Source organism: Etheostoma spectabile, chromosome 5, assembly GCF_008692095.1.
Source record: "Etheostoma spectabile isolate EspeVRDwgs_2016 chromosome 5, UIUC_Espe_1.0, whole genome shotgun sequence".
Lineage (NCBI taxonomy): Eukaryota > Metazoa > Chordata > Actinopteri > Perciformes > Percidae > Etheostoma > Etheostoma spectabile.
The window spans coordinates 38361751-38377629 of record NC_045737.1 but is presented as its reverse complement, the minus strand read 5'-3'; the positions used below and the strand labels follow the sequence as shown (position 1 = coordinate 38377629).

At 42.8% G+C, this 15879-nt stretch overlaps 1 protein-coding gene and 1 long non-coding RNA gene across 2 annotated transcripts in view; both read right to left on the bottom strand.

Moving 5' to 3' along the window:
• The window catches only part of LOC116688927 (uncharacterized), a 7462-nt gene extending 7223 nt beyond the window's left edge, over positions 1–239 (bottom strand). Inside the window, exon 1 of the long non-coding RNA XR_004331886.1 lies at positions 151–239. This is a non-coding gene — a long non-coding RNA (uncharacterized LOC116688927). The remainder of the gene's footprint in view (positions 1–150) is intronic.
• LOC116688926 (rRNA/tRNA 2'-O-methyltransferase fibrillarin-like protein 1) overlaps positions 1–4323 on the bottom strand; it is a 35293-nt gene extending 30970 nt beyond the window's left edge. The window contains exons 1-2 of the mRNA XM_032515121.1: positions 4233–4323; positions 3698–3732 (exon numbers count right to left, since the gene is read on the bottom strand). The gene's annotated coding sequence lies outside the window, so the exon portion shown is untranslated. The remainder of the gene's footprint in view (positions 1–3697; positions 3733–4232) is intronic.
• Positions 4324–15879: the final 11556 nt, after the last annotated feature.

Here is a 15879-nt window from a genome sequence, read left to right as displayed (position 1 = left end):
CTTCACCCATTTCTTTGCCTGTGCCTTCACCCATTTCTTTGCCTGTGCCTTCACCCATATCTTCGCCTGTGCCTTCACCCATTTCTTTGCCTGTGCCTTCACCCATATCTTTGCTTGTGCCTTCACCCATTTCTTTGCCTGTGCCTTCACCCATCTCTTCGCCTGTGCCTTCACCCATTTCTTCGCCTGTGTCTGTGCCCGTTGAAGGGACTGTACCCTCTTCCCCGCCTACCCCCTGCTCTTGATTAGACTGGGCATCATTAGCAACACATGCGGGCGTAACATCTCCATCTGATAAGCAGCTGGTGCACTGAAAATAGTCATCAGGTTCATAGCAACGGAATATGTTGTCAAGCCCAAGTTTAGAAACCTCAAGTTGTTTAAAGGATTCAGCCAGCTGAGACGTGTCTGCGCCCGGGACATCAACTACTTTAGAAAACACAAACGCATAACTTCCCCAGTTCTGAATTACGTCGTTAATCTTGCCAGAAGTACTGTCCTCATTTTCATTTGTTGCACACGTTGGACCACATGGGGATTCTTCAGAGTAGATGAGGAGAAAATTACCTTTACTGCTTTCAAATAGGGGTTGTAGGTTTCCTAGAACAAGGGACAAGGCCTCTGGTTGTGCTGCTGCCACCACCCGGGTGCCCTGGTACACTTGACCCTCTGAGACCGCTTGTTTCACTTCGTCTGCTGGGTCATCCTCAAAGACTTGCTGGAGATCATCCATGTCTTGGTCCTGTGGGATGTTCACAGCCAGACTGAAGGTGTCACCGAGGTCATACCTGCCAAAGGAAATCAAATGTGTTATCTGAAGGCCATAAATAACATTTAGTATGAAGCCTGTAGACCTCTCTTCCTCACTGAGGTCACGGTACTTTGTCTGGTCAGAGCATTTGGACCATATAGAACCCATACAATCTTTACAATCTACTGTAAAATTCTGTTTATAATAGTATTCATTCTATGTATTATTCAGTACAAGTCCATCCTGCTCCCACTTACTGCTATTGCACTTCTGGTTAAACCCGAACTGCATTTCGTTGCCTTGTACCTGTGTAATGACAATAAAGTTGAATCTAATCTAATCTAATCTGATCTAATAAGACTGATGTGCAGTATACGTGGTCACAGATACCAACTGATCCATTGGTAGTGGTGGTGATTAGGGTTGCACGATTAATCTAATCGAAATTGCCATGTCTCTCCTGTGCGATTACGCAACAGCAAAATTTGTATATATATATATATATATATATATATATATATATATATATATTATAGTATAATAGCTGGGGGAAGTGTGATCCATAATGCACTACCTTTTAATAGCTGAAGGAGGTTTTTCTTAAAAGACAAAAAACAGATGAGAAAAGGGAACTTTGAGTGCATCATGATGCTTACCAGTTTACCAGTAAAAGCAACAAAAATGTAATTTATTTTATTTTCATTTTATTAATTCAGGACAATGCACATTAATGAACATGCACAACAGTACACGTTTTAGCTTTTAGCTCCTATCCCAACCGGTCGTCAGACACCGCCTACCAAGAGCCTGGGTCTGGGCTTGGGTCTGGGTCTGGGCTTGGGTCTTGGTCTGGGTCTGGGTCTGGGTCTGTCCCAGGTTTCTTCCTAAAAGGAAGTTTTTCCCCGCTGCTGTTGCACTCTCGTTTGCTCTGGAGGAAACTACTAGAACTGTTGGGTCCTTGTAAATTATAGAGTGTGGTCTAGACCTGCTCTATCTGTAAAGTGTCTCCAGATAACTCTTGTTATGAATTGATACTATAAATAAAATTGAAATTGGAGGTTAAGCAGCAGCCGGTTGTACGTCCCGCTGTTGGACTCCTCTACAGTGAACTACAGTCACACTTTTACACTGTTCAGTTGTCAACATTTTACCTTTTGACACAACAGCTAAAATGTGTTGCGCACAAACGTAGTGTTTAAACTTTACGGAGACAACCAAATAAAATATTGAATTTGTTTACAATAAGTTTTTCTAGTTTTGTAAGTTTTGTTTGTTTTTATATTAAAAAACAAAGCGCTAGAGGCCACTAAATGGTTGCCTGTTGACTCAATCTGGTGAAAACTGTTACTGTCGAGCCCCGTATTTCTTCTGCTCTTTCAACTTGGTACGTTCAAGTTCATCTTAGCTTGTTTTCTACTTTTTCCTTGATAATCGAGTAAACTTATGATACAATTAATTTCAGTCGCAAATAGCTGTATGACTTTTTCTCCTAATCGTGCAGCCCTAGTAGTGACAGTAGTAGTAGTAGTAGTAGAGTCATCAGAAAAGCCAAAGAGCAACAGGTTTTGTGGACTTACTGATTCTTGATGCCTTGTACGATACTTGCGAGCCGGTCCGGTTCCTCAGCAACCACGCCGTCAGACAGGAAGACGGCCAGAACCACAAGCACCCAGCACAGACCAGCCATCTGCACACATCAGGTTCAATAACACAGGGTTTCTAACACAGAGAAACAATGACCGTACAAAATGTAGATTCTAAACTTATAATCTAGACTTTAAAGAAAGCTTCAGTCGGTAAATTGAGTCAACTGCAGGGGGCAACCCAGAGATTATTACAAAGCTAGTATCTGCTGAGATAATCTATCTATAAATTGAGGTATTTCAAGGGATCCCACATGCCAGAGGCGGAGTGGCAATCGGGAGAATGTAATGGGAAAATGACATTTAACCAATGATTTTCAAATTAATTATTCATAACAAGATCTCCAATGCCTCTCAGAGTATGTGACCTCTATATCTGTCGTCTGGGTGTCCCCCCTTGATGGGAGACAACTGGGTTTGTTACAACTCCACACCCTTTCCTTGAAGGATAGATGACGTGGAGCCGGACAGAAACAGTTGCCTAGAACGGTGTTTATCGTACCAGGTCCCAGGTTGAGACCATAGCAGATCCCAGGTCGAGACCATACCAGGTCCCAGGTCGAGACCATAGCAGGTCCCAGGTCGAGACCATACCAGGTCCCAGGTCGAGACCATACCAGGTCCCAGGTCGAGACCATACCAGGTCCCAGGTCGAGACCATAGCAGGTCCCAGGTCGAGACCATACCAGGTCCCAGGTCAAGACCATAGCTTATCCAAGAGACGAGATGTCCTTTTTCAGCTAAGATAGAACGACCGGTCAAGAAATTTGGACACTCGAGGGGCAGATTCAGAAATATGTAATAGGTCCAACTGTCTGCCTGAGGTCCACTAATTGTTATGTCTAAGATTAAACTGTTTTCCAAACAAGGGTTGTGTTTCTCCTCTGGAGACGCTGGATATAAAGAAGTGTATTTTTCACACAGAACTGTGGTCACTCTGTATCAGAAAACAATTAAGCCTTTTTCCCCGAATACCTAAACCTTTAATTCATTTTGCGGCCTGTTTTTATTTTGTTTCAACAAGGTCTCATCTTCAACTAGATTCCTCCCTCCCTGTGACGAGAAACTTCCACAACAAGAGTCTCGGTGGGCCGGTAGTGTTTTGAGGCCACACCGAACTGATAATATACATTATATATATGATATATATTATTATGCATCGCAAGTTCATAGCAACACCATCCGACGGCCTGGTGTGCGGCCGCTGTTGACAGGTAAACGCTGCGAGCTGCAACACTGGAAACCAAGCAGTCGCAAGGCCTGCGCTCCAAACGAGCACTGCACCAGTAGTTAAATAACTCACCGTTGCGTCTGTTGCCAGCAGGGTGTTCTGGCTCTGACGCCCTGCAGAAGGGACACAAATATGCATAAGCATTAATATTTGTGTTTCTAGAAATGTCTGCAAATCTGTTAACAGGCTTTCTAGTAATCCTGCTGAATAACCAACAAACAAGTTTCCACTGTAGCTGGACAAAACAACATTTTAAGTACTCATGTCCATTTTAAAGTTTGAATGGGTAGTTGCTGAGTTTATTAGTTAATTGACAGAAAAATCCCCCTTGGGGATCAATAAAGTATCTAATAATTTTGACAATTGATAATCGTTATATAGTATCTTTAGGTTTTGGACTGTTTGCTAAACAAATAATTGAAAGATGTAACCTTTGCGTTAGGAAACATTGGTTTGTAATTTGTCATTATTTTCTGACGCTTTACAGAGTAAAAATTATTAATCATGAAAATCAGCAGCAGATTAATCATTACTGAAATTGGTTATAAATTGCTGTTAATCCTGCCCTGGAGATTGGAAATGTACACCTTCTTAGTCCATGTACCTGCTTTGGTGATGAAAGACGTCCGGCCGATGCTCTGGTGTTTTCTTCTCAGTGTTTGAAGGGAAGTCGAACAGTGAACAGTCGTGGGAAAGGCACATTTACTTTATAGGGAAAATAGCCAAACCCCTTTATCAATTCTAATACCCTTATTTGTACTCATCTTTCAAAAGGTAGGAAGAGGAAGAATTAAAAAAAAAAAAAAAGGGCTAAGGTGTTCTCTCAGTATGATTTGGAGAAGTTAAAAAGAGGATGAAATAATTCATGATCCCCTGATTAAGAGACAGAGAAAGAGACTGGAGTGAGTAGAAATGTTAGAATTAAAACTTAAATTCAATTATCAGTTGCCTGGAAAAGGCAGCCGCTGGTACACAATGTCCTTATTTTTCCTTTTTATAAAAACAAAAACAATCACAAATGTGTGGGATAAAACTACAGACATTCCCGCTGTTATGTCGCAACTTCTCCTTTTGCTAATCAGTGGTCTGTCATTGCCAGACGTGTCTCCTCAGCGCTGGAGGACACTGGCGAGCCTGAGCGGTTAAAGCGTGTGAATAGAGAATAAAATGCCTTGTTGTCATTATACACCAGTACACGGTACCTGTGCAACGAGAGTGAAGCTACACCTTTACAGCGTTGACGCAAGAATACAAGATAACAATACAAAAATATCAAAAATGTCAAAAGTACAGAGTCCACAGTCCTGAGTCCGGAGAGCCACTGTATACATATATAAAATAGCTTTTAATGCACGTTGTGTAAAAGCAGATAAGTGTTAACAAATTAATAAATAATATTGCACAGTGATGAAATGAAATGATTAAGTACTGTTAATAAATAAATAAATATTGCACTGTATGAAATGAAATTGCACAGATTACAGTGTCCTACGAGGTGTTATATAACAGTATGACAGTATTGCACAGTCGGAGGGAAGAAGACAATTCGGGGGGGGGGGTGAGGGGGGGGGGGGGGGGGTTGGTTGTTGGAGTCAGTGTATATGTGAGTTCAGGGGTGAGTTCAGGGTGGTTATGCTTCGGGAAGAAGCTGTTCTTGAGTCTGTTGGTCCGTGCTCTGATGCACCTGTAGCGCCTTCCTGAGGGCAACAGGTCAACCAGATCAGAGCCGGGGGGGGGGGGGGGGGCTGTCCTTGATGATGTTCTCTGCTCTGCTGAGGCAGCGGGCGGTGTAGATGTCATTCAGGATAGATGTGGGTGGGTAGAGTGGAATGGGAAAATTACATAGACAATGATTTTCTTTCAATAATTGTTCATCTCTTAAGGGATTTTTCCCTTATAAGTAAATCCTTCAGTTTGCCTCTGAAATATGTGTATATTCCTAAAATAAGTCCTCCAGTGTTGGAGACAGCTATAAATGTTCTGACTCTGCGTTCCCCCACTGTAAGCGAGGTTGGAGCCATGAAGCGTTCTCCAGACGAGATAAATCTCCGATTTCTCAGACAGAATGACGGCTACAGTCATTCCTGACGCGCTAGAGACAGATGCACGGGGGCATGAGGAGGGGTATCACTGAGTGTATTCACCAGAACTGTGGTCACTCTGTAACTCTGGTCATTGTGAGAGCTGTTCTCGTCATTTGATTGTTCTCTGCAGAAAACGATGAAACCCTTTCCACCGAGTACCCTAAACCTTTAATCCAGTTTGCAGCCTGTCTTTGTTTTGTTTCAACAAGGTCTCTTCTTCAACACCACTTCCTCCCTCGCTGAACAGAAACTTCCACAACTAAAGTGAGCAGGGGGCGTAGAACTAAATGATGGGATCTGTAGAAACTAAAGGCATTCTCTCCATCCGTTCCAGCATCCAGCCCTGGGCCCTTAACCTCAACAACAGTTGGCAGCACATCAGATGGAAGTGAATGAGTGAATGTGTGTTACTGTGCAAATGCGATCCGGGTGTTCCAATTGGACAGGACTTCAGTCTCATTGTACAGGCCTTCAGTCTCATTGTACAGGCCTTCAGTCTCATTGTACAGGCCTTCAGTCTCATTGTACAGGCCTTCAGTCTCATTGTACAGGCCTTCAGTCTCATTGTACAGGCCTTCAGTCTCATTGTACAGGCTGCATCCATGTACAGGCCTCAGTCTCAGGTACAGGCCCTTCAGTCTCATTGTACAGGCTTCATCTCATTTTTACAGGCCTTCAGTCTCATTTCAGTCTCATTTTACAGGCCTTCAGTCTCATTTTACAGGCCTTCAATCTCATTGCACAGGCCTTCAGTCTCATTGCACAGGAACTGCACTTGTGTATAATGACAGTCTTTCTATTCTCTTCAATTCTTGCAAAAAAGAGGCTTTTTAACGTTTGTACTGGAGTCATTTCTTATGAATTCTTCACAATGAATACTGTTTTTACTACACACACTAGCCTGTCTACAGACGTGTTTATTTACATTTAGGGCAGAAAAGTGAGATCCAAACACAAATGGTCACCCAGGACGCATTTGGAGACACATTGTCCTGTTAGCTGTAAACACACATACTTAAAGCTGTCCACATGTGGTCGGATCTCTCAGATCTGAGTTTAATAGGTGAACACAGCCTAGTAGTTGGTGCTTCAGCAGGAAGGGGTTCGGTGCCTTGCTCAAGGTTACATTTGTCGCCTTGCGGGTCCCAAGCCAAGTCCCACAGACTGAACTACTGCCACCCGCATTAAGGAATAAGCTCTTTTTAGCACATCCAAACTTTATAGTTATAGATTTAATTTATTAATTCAGGACAATGCACATTGATGAACAGTACAGCAGTAAATGTGCCAGATTGTAGTGCAAATGTCATATAGGATGTTTTTGTAAATGTGTAGTCCAATTTGATAACAAAGGAAATACAGTAGACCCTTTATACAGTAATAACATCTAAATTCAATTGAAAAACATAGATGTACCTCAAGTTCCACTCACCAGTGTGAGTTTTTTTTTTGTAGACCTTTTAACCTTTCTGTGGTTAGAAACAGTTTGAGTTAAGATTTTATGATTGTGTTAGTCAAGCTACAGTTTTTGTCTTGTGTTTGGTGGGGGGGGGGGATCACCAGACGCCTCCCGGTACGAGAGGATCATACGTACGAGACAATACTTTAGTCTTTGACTTGGATCTTCAAAAAGACGTTAAATAAGATGGAGACCCGATGTGGCCTGTGTGTCAAAGAGGATGTGTCTTTGTGCAGCTCAGTGGGAACCAACTGTACCGATCTCACGCTGAGTTGCGTTAGCTCGCTGATGGTTTAGTCGTCAAATGACGGAGACTTCTGCTTTGTGCATGACTATTCACCTCAAAACCGTAGTCTTCCTCTTTTCATCTGGCCTCTTCATCTGCTAGGAGACGCCTGACGTAAACGCCCCTTTCCACTGACTCTCATCTGAGCCCTGAGACTGAGACTTTGCACCCCAGCAAGCTTGTTCACCCCAAACCTCTTCAGATTCCCCTTAACCCTCAGATCCCCCTGAACCCTCTGAACCCCCACCCTTTTAAAAATATACCGTGCAAAGGGCATTGTGGTGCAGTATTAATAGAATTACTTCCTGTATTCACATTGCACAACTAATTTGCTGTGCATCTCTTGAGAATCTGCACTGTCATTTCACACATGCTTCCATACCACATGAGAACCTGTCCATGGCTGCAACTAGCAAATAGTTTTACTGTAGATCAATGTTTCCCAAACTTAGGGTCGGGACCCAAAATGGGTCGCAGACCCGTTTTTATTTACACTTTGGACCATACTGAGACCGCTGTTTTCACTTTCGTCTGCTGGGTCATGGGCCTCTCCACGACTTGGTGAGCATCCATGTCTTGGTGCGGTGGGATGTTCACAGCCAGGACTGAAGGTTTGTCACCTGAGGTCCCTAACTGCAAAGGAAAATCAAATGTTGTGTTAGTAGGAAAGGCCATATAAATAACATTAGTATGAAGCGGTTAGGACTATCTTCATCACGAGGTCACGGGTACTTTGTTGGGCAGAGCATAGGAACCATAGTCTAGTAACCCATACTCTTTATCAAATATATCGGTAAAATTTCTGTTGTATAATAGATTCATTTCGATATTATCAGTACAAAGCCATCCTGCTCCACTTACTGCTATTGCACTTATGGTGTTTTAAACCCGAACTGCATTTCGTATGCCTTGACTGTGTATTAATGACAATAAAGTGAATTCTAATCTAATATAAATTGATCTAATAAGATGATGTGCAGTATACGTGGTCACAGATACAACGGTCATGGTTAGTGTGGTGTTGGATTAGGGTTTGAAAGATTAATTCTAATCGAAATTAAAATTGCCATGTCTCTCCGGTGCGAGGTACGCACAGAAAATTTGTACTCAATATATATAATAATAGATATATACTATATATATATATATATATATATTATAGTATAATAGCTGGGGGGAACAAAGTGTGATCCATACGGCCACACCTTTTAATAGCCTGCGAAGGGGTTTTCTTTAAAAAGACAAAAAAAACAGATGAGGGGAAAAGGGAACTTTGAGTGCATCATGATGCTTACCAGTTTACTAGTAAAAGCAACAAAAATGTAATTTATTTATTTTCATTTTATTAATTCTAGGACATTGCCATTAATGAACATGCACAACAGTCGTTTTAGCTTGTAGCGACTATCCCAAACGGTCGTCAGACAACGCCCTCCTACCAAGAGGCCTGGGTCTGGGCTTGGGTCCTGGGTCTGGGCTTGGGTCTTGGTAGGGTCGGGTCGGGTGTGTCCCAGGTTTAGTCCTAAAAGGAAAGTTTTACCCGTTGCTGTTGCACTCTCGTGCTCTGGAGGGAAACTACTAGAACGGTTGGGGTCCTTGTACATATAGAGTTGTGGTCTAGACACCTGCTCTATCTGTAATCACCCTAGTGTCTCAAGATAAACTCTGTTTATGAATTGATACTATAAATAAAATTGAAATTGGAGGTTAAGCCAGCAGCCGGTTGTACGTTGCACCGTTGGTGGACCTCCTCTAAAGTGAACTACAGTCACACTTTGCCACTGTTAGGTTGTCAACATTTTCCTTTTAACACAACAGCTACAAGGTGTTGAGCACAACGTAGTGTTTAAACTTTACGGAGGACAACAAATAAAATATTGAATTGGTTTACAATAAGTTTTTATAGTTTTGTAAGTTTTGTTTGTTTTTATAGTAAAAAAACAAAGCGCTCGCTAGAGGCCACTAAAATGGTGCCTGTTCATCAATCTGGTGGGGTTTTTGAAAACTGTTACTGTCGAAAAGCCCCGTATTTCTTCTGCTCTTTCAACTGGTACGTTCAAGTTCAATCTTCGCTTGTTTTCTACTTGTCCTGATAATCGAGGTGGTGTAGTAAACCTTATGATACAATTAATTTCCAGGCGCAAAAATAGCTGTAGGACGTTTCTCCGAATTGTGCAGCCTAGTAGTGACAGTAGTTAGTAGTAGAGGTCATCAGGAAAAGCCAAAGAGCAAACGGTTTGGGACTTACTGATTCTGATGCCCTTTACGATACTTGCGAGCCGTGTTCCGGTTACTCCAGCAACAACGCCGTCAGACAGGAAGACGGCCCCAGAACCCAGCACCCAGCCCAGGACCCGCCATTGCACAATCAGTTCAATAAAACAGGGTTTCTACACAAAGAGAAACAATTGACCGTACAAAATGTAGATGTATAACTTTATAATCTAGACTTTAAAGAAAGCTTCAGTAGGTTTTAAAATTGAGTCCATGCAGGGGCACAAGAGATTATTACAAAGCTAGTATCTACTTGAGATAATCTATTATAAATTGAGGTATTAAAGGGAATCAAACATGCCAGTAGGACCGGGGAGTAGTAGGATGGCAAGCGGGGAGGAAATGTAAGAGAGGAGAATGTACTGGGGAAGAGAAAAAATGACATTACCAATGAATTTTTCAAATTAATATCCTTAACAAGATCCCAGGCCTCTCAGAGTGTGACCTTCTATATCTGTCGTATGGGGTTTGGTCCCCCCGGATGGGGAGACAAATCTGGGTTTTGTTACCACTCCACCCCCTTTCCTTGAAGGATAGGATGGACGTTGGAGCTGTTGGAGCCACGGGACAGGACAGAAGGAAAAACAGTTTAGAGCCCGGGACAGAAGAAACAGTTGCCTTAGAACGGGGTTTATCGTTACCCAGGTACCAGGTTGAGACCATAGCAGATCCAGGTCGAGAGACCATTACCAGGTCCAGGTCGAGGACCATAGCAGAGGTCCAGGGGCAGGTCGGAGACATACCAGGTCCAAGGTCGAGACAACATACAAGGTCCCCAGGTCGAGACCAACCAGGTCCAGGTCGCAGACCCAGAGCAGAGGTCCAGGTAGAGGACCATACCAGGTCCCAGGTCAAGGACCATAGGCTTATCCAAGAGACAAGAGGAAGAGTGTCCTTTTTCAGCTAAGATGAAAAAAGAGCCCCGGTCAAGAAATTAGGACACTCGAGGGGCCAGGATCAGAAATATGTTAATAGGTCCAACTGTCTGCCCTAGGCCGTCACCACTAATGTTTATGTCTAAGATTAAATGTGTTTCCAAAACAGGGTTGTGGTTTCTCCTTGAGAACGCTGGATATTAAAAGAAGTGTAATTTTTCACACAGAACTGTGGTCCACCTGTATCAGAAAAACCATTTAAGCCTTTTTACCGCGAATACTAAACCTTTAATCATTTTGCGGCCTGTTTTTTAATTTTGTTTCAACAAGGTCTCATCTTCACGTAGATTCTCCTACTGTGACGAGAAACTTCCACACAAGAAGTCTCGGGGCCGGTAGTGTTTTGAGGTCCACAAGAAACTGATATATATACCTTATATAGTTGATATAATACTTATGAGCATCGCAAGTTCATACAACACCATCCGACGTGCCTGGTGTCCCCGCCTGTTGAAGGGGTAAACCTGCGAGCTGCAACACTGGAAACAGCGTACAGTCGAAAGGCCCTGCGCCCACACGGCACTGCCACCAGTTAGAGTTAAAAACCTCACCGTTGCGTCTGTTGCCAGCCAGGGTGGTCTGGCTCTGACGCCAGCCGAAGGGACACAAATCATGCATAAGCACTTAATATTTGTGTTTCTGAAATGTCTGCAAATCTGTTAACAGGCTTTTAGCATCCTGCTGTAATACACAACACAAACAAGTTTCCACTGTGCTGGACAAAACAACATTTTAAGTACTACAGTCCATTTTAAAGTTTGAATGGGTAGTTGCTGAGTTATTAGTTAATTGACAGAAAAATCCCCACTTGGGATCAATAAAGTATATAATGTAATTTGACAATTGATAATCGTTAATAGTATCTTTAGTTTTGGATTGTTTGCTAAACAAATAATCTGAAAGATGTAAACCTTTGCGTTAGGAAACATGGTCTGTAAATTTGTCATTATTTTCGCGACGCTTTACAGAGTTAAAAATTAGTTAATCATGACAATCAGCAGCAGATAATCATTAACTGAAATTGGTTATAAATTGCTGTTAATCCTGCCAGGGAGATGTGGGAATGTACACCTTCTTGTCCATGTCACTGCTTTGGTGATGAAAGACTCCGGCCGATGCTCTGTTGTTTTCTTCTCAGTGTTTGAAGAGTATCGAACAGTGGAAAACAGTCGTGGGAAAGGCACCATTACTTTATAGGGAAAATGCCAACCATTTATCAATGTCTAATACCCTGTATTTGTACTATCTTTCAAAAGGTTAGGAAGCAGGAAAATTAAAAAAAAAACAAAAAGGGGCTAGGGTTGTTCTCCAGTATTGATTGGAGAAGTTAAAAAGAAATGAAATAATCATGATCCCCTAGTAAAGACTAGAGAAAGAGACTGGAGTGGAGTTAGAAATGTTAGAATTAAAACTTAAACAATTATCAGGTGCCTGTGAAAAGGCACCGCTGGACACAATGTCTTATTTTTTCCTTTTAAAAAAAACAAAACAATCAAAATGTGTGGGGATCAAACTAAGACATTCCCGTGTTATGTAGCAACTCTCCTGTTTGCTAATCAGTGGTTCTGTCATTGCCAAGACTGTCTCCTCAGAGCTGGGGGACACTGGCGAGCCTGAGCGGTTTAAACGCGTGGTGAATAGAGAATAAAGCCTTGTTGTCCTTATACCACAGTACACGGTCACGTGCACGAGAGTGAGCGACCCTTTACAGCGTTGACGAAGAAACAAGATAACAATAAAAATATCAAAAAATGTCAAAAGTACAGAGCCACAGTCCTGAGTCCTGAGAGCCACTGTATACATATATAACAATAGATTTTTACGTGCAGTTGGTTTGAAAAGCAGATAAGTTAACAAATTAATAAAAATATTGCACCAGTGATGTATGAAATGATAAGTACTGTAATAAATACATAAATATTGCACTTATGAAATGAAGCACAAGATTCACAGTGCCTACGAGGGTGATATAACAGTGTACAGTATTGCACATCGGAGGGAAGAAGACATTTCGGGGGGGGGGGGGGGGGGGGTTGGTTGTGTGGAGTTCAGTGTATCTGCAGTCAGGGGTGAGTTCAGAGGTGGTTATGGCTTCGGGAAGAAGTTTCTTGCGTCTGTTGGTTCCGTGCTCTGATGCACCTGTAGCGCCTTCCTGAGGGCACAAGGTCAACCAGATCAGAGCGGGGGGGGGGGGGGGGGCTGTCCTTGATGATGTCTCTGCTCTGCTGAGGCAGGGGCGTGTAGATGTCATTTCAGGTAGATGTGGGTGGGTAGAGTGGAAGGGAAAATTACATAGACATGATTTTCTTTCATAATTGTCATCTCTTAAGGGATTTTCCCTATAAGTAAATCTTCAGTGTGCCTCTGAAATATGTGTATATTCCTAAAATAAGTCTCCAGTGTGGAGACAGCTATAAATGTTCTGACTCTGCGTTCCCCACTGTAAGCGAGGTTGACAGCCATGAAGCGTTCTCCAGACGAGATAAATCTCCCTTTCTCAGACAGAATGACGGGTACAGTCATTCCTGACGCGCTAGAGACAGATGCACGGGGGCATGAGGAGGGGTATCACTGAGTGTATTCACCAGAAACTGTGTCACTCTGTAACTCTGTGCATTGTGGAGAGCGTTTCTCGCATTTGATTGTTCCTTGCAGAAAACGATTGAAACCCTTTCCACCGAGTACCCTAAACCTTTAATCCAGTTTGCAGCCTGTCTTTGTTTGTTTCAAAAGGTCATTCTCTCTTCAACACACACTTCCTCCCCTCGCTGAACGAACATCCACAACTAAGTGAGCAGGGGGCGTAGAACTAAATGATGGGATCTGTAGAAACAAGGCATCTCTCCATCCGTCCAGCTCAGCCCTGGGCCCTTAACCTCAACAACAGTTGGCAGACATCCATGGAATGAATGAGTGAATGTGTGTTACGTGCAAATGCGATCGGTGTTGTTCAATTGGACAGCTTCAGTCTCATTGTACACCTTGGTCAGCTCATTGTACAGGCTCGTCTCATGTACAGGCTTTTGTGTACAGGACTTCAGTCTCATTGTACGACTCAGTTCAGTACAGGCCTTCAGTCTCATGTACAGGCCTGTCAGTGTCATTGTACAGGACTTCAGTCTCATTGTACAGGCATTCAGTCTCAGTGTACAGGCCTTCAGTCTCATTGTACAGGCCTTCAGTCTCATTGTACAGGCCTTCAGTTCCATTTTACGGCCTTCAGGCTCATTTCAGTTCATTTTACAGGCCTTCAGTCTCATTTCAGTCTCATTTTAAGCTTCAGCTACTTACGGCCTTCAGTCTCATTTCAGTCTCATTTACAGGCCTTCAGTCTCATTCAGTCTCATTTTACAGGCCTTCAGTCCATTTTACAGGTTCAATCAGTGCACCAGGCCTTCAGTCTCATTGGACAGGAACTGCATGGGTATAATGACAGTCTTTATTCTCTTCAATTCTTGCAAAAAAGAGGCTTTTTAACGTTTGTACGGAGTCATTCTTATGAATTTTACCATGAATACTGTTTTTACTACCACACACTAGCCTGTCTGACGTGTTTATTTACATTTAGGGCAGAAAAGTGAGATCCAAACACAAATGGTCCCAGGACCGCATTTGGAGACACATTGTCCGTTGCTGAAAACACATACTTAAAGCTGTCCACATGTGGTCGGATCTCTCAGATCTGAGTTTTATAGGTGAACACAGCCTAGTAGTTGGTGCTTCAGCAGGAAGGGGTTCGGTGCCTTGGTCAAGGTTACATTTGTCGCCTTGCGGGTCCCAAGCCAAGTCCCACAGACTGAACTACTGCCACGCGATTAAGGAATAAGTCTTCGCACATCAAAACTTATAGTTATAGATTTAATTTATAATTCAGGACAATGGACATTGATGAACAGTACAGCAGTAAATGTGCCGATTGTAGTGCAAAATGTCATAGGATGTTTTGTAAATGTGTAGTCCAATTTGATAACAAGGAAATACAGTAGACCCTTTTACAGTATAACATCTAAATTCAATTTGAAAAACATAGATGTACTCAGTTCCACTACCAGTGTGAGTTTTTTTTTTGTAGACCTTTTAACCTTTCTGTGGTTAGAAACAGTTTGAGTTAAGATTTTATGTGTGTTAGTCAAGCTACAGTTTTTGTCTTGTGTTTGGGGGGGGGGGGGGGGATCACCAGACGCCTCCGGTACGAGAGGATCATACACGAGACAACTCTTAGTCTTTGACTTGGATCTTCAAAAGACGTTAATAAGATGGAGACCCGATGTGGCCTGTGTGTCAAAGAGGATGTGTCTTGTGCAGCTCAGTGGAACAACTGTACCGATCTCACGCTGAGTTGCGTTAGCTCGCTGATGGTTTAGTCGTCAAATGCGCGAGACTTCTGCTTTGTGCATGACTATTCACCCAAAACCGTAGTCTTCCTCTTCTATCATGGCCTCTCATCTGTAGGAGACGCCTGACGGAAACGCCTTTCCAACTGACTCTCATCTGAGCCCTGGACTGAGACTTTGCACCCCAGCAAGCTTGTTCACCCCAAACCTCTCAGATTCCCCTTAACCCTCAGATCCCCTGAACCCTCTGAACCCCCCACCCTTTTAAAAATATACCGTGCAAAGGGGCATTGTGGTGCGTATTAATAGAATACTTCCTGTATTCACATTGCACAACTAATTTGCTGGCATCTCTTGAGAATTGCACTGTCATTCACACATGCTTCCCTACCACATGAGAACCTGTCCATGGCTGCAACTAGCAATAGTTTTACTGTAGATCAATGTTTCCCAAACTTAGGGTCGGGACCAAAATGGGTCGCAGACCCGTTTTTATTGGGTCGCCAAGGGCGGTAAAATGCATCTCAATCTATGGAATGAGCGTTCTCTTTTGGCTCCACTGTTCTGTTCGTCAGATGTTGTGTGTGTGTGTGTGTGTGGTGTGTGGTGTGTGGTGTGTGTTGTGTGTGTTGTGGTGTGTGTGTGTGTGTGTGTGTGGTGTGTGTGTGGTGTGTGTTGGGCGGGGTTCTCCTCTTTCTTATCCTAGGAGGGATAAGAAATGAGTTGAGAGAGGGGTGAGCCAGGAAGGAGAATAGAGACCTTTTCGTTTTTGTTTACTTTTATAAAAGAGTAAATAACTTCATATACATTTAAATTCAGGGTTTGTTCCGTCTTTTGTCCACAGTTAAAATGTAGATGGTACAATGATTCATGGGGTATTTT